Genomic DNA, 1,469 nt, shown 5'->3' on the forward strand with positions numbered 1-1,469 from the left:
CCCCGTGAGATCCTCCTAACGTAACTGCAGTCAAGCGTTCCCATCTCCATTCCCATCCGTAGGGTACGAACCGGTAGGATCGTCCTGACTCTCATCTGAGGGCAAAGCCCAGATTTCCACAATAATTGTAAAGGGTCACCAACCGAAATTAACAGATAACACATAACATTTAAGTTTTAAATGCACAAAATAACCTTTCAACTAAGCATGCACCTTAAAAGGATTTTCCATATGCTAAAAGTTCATATAATGTTTGCCAATTAACAATGAACTCAAAATGAAGTTCTCAAACCATCAAGTAATACATAACTGACCAAAGCATTGATAAATCAATTGAGCAATCGATTATCTAACTCAAAATAAGGACTTTTGCTGAGCCAATCGATTGCCAAATCGATTTGGTCAGTTCTGCTGAGTTTCTGCATGACCAAATCGATTTCTAAGTCGATTTTGTCAGTTCTGATGAGTCCCTGTGTTGCCAAATCGATTTTGGCAGTTTTGCTGAGTTCCTGCCTCTCTGCCAATCGATTTCCAAATCGATTTCTTAAAAGATTTGGAAAGGTATATTTATACAATCGATTGGCAAATCGATTAGGTTAAAATAGTGGACTTCCTGCAAATCATCCAATCGATTGGGAAATCGATTTCCCTCATCATTTTTTCCAAAAATACTTAAACTAATTCAATCACACTCACACATAACTCCAAAACTTAGCACTTAGCAAAACCCACACAATCACCACGACGAATTGGTTTTCGAAATAGTTTTACAATTCATCGCACTCACACACGATAATCAATACATAACACTTAGCAATTTCAACACAATTACCACAACAATTCCTATTTAAAAGAAAAAGCGTAAGTCGTAAACGTACCGCCTATCACAGGCCAATACAGTTTACCGAGGTGCCACCTATCACGGGTCAGCACGATTTACTAAAAGAAAAAGCGTAAGTCGTAAACGTACCGCCTATCACAGGCCAATACAGTTTACCGAGGTGCCACCTATCACGGGTCAGCACGATTTACTTAAAGAAAAAGCGTAAGTCGTAAACGTACCGCCTATCACAGGCCAATACAGTTTACCGAGGTGCCACCTATCACGGGTCAGCACGATTTACTAAAAGAAAAAGCGTAAGTCATAAACGTACCGCTTATCACATGCCAATACAGTTTACCGAGGTGCCACCTATCACGGGTCAGCACAACTTACTAAACGTAAACCGTAAACGTACCACCTATCACGGGTCAGTACAGTTTACCGAGGTGCCACCTATCACGGGTTCAGCACAATTTACCAAAATGAAATGCATGAGCATACACAGACTTCATCCACAACAATCGTTAAGCAAATGCAGATATTAAAAGATTCCCCATTTTTAATACCCATTTAACTTAAACGATTTTCACAACAAATATTAAGCAAACAGAAATATTAAGAGATTCCCCATTCTTAATACTCTTTT

This window comes from Cicer arietinum, chromosome 8 (assembly GCF_000331145.2).
Source record: "Cicer arietinum cultivar CDC Frontier isolate Library 1 chromosome 8, Cicar.CDCFrontier_v2.0, whole genome shotgun sequence".
Lineage (NCBI taxonomy): Eukaryota > Viridiplantae > Streptophyta > Magnoliopsida > Fabales > Fabaceae > Cicer > Cicer arietinum.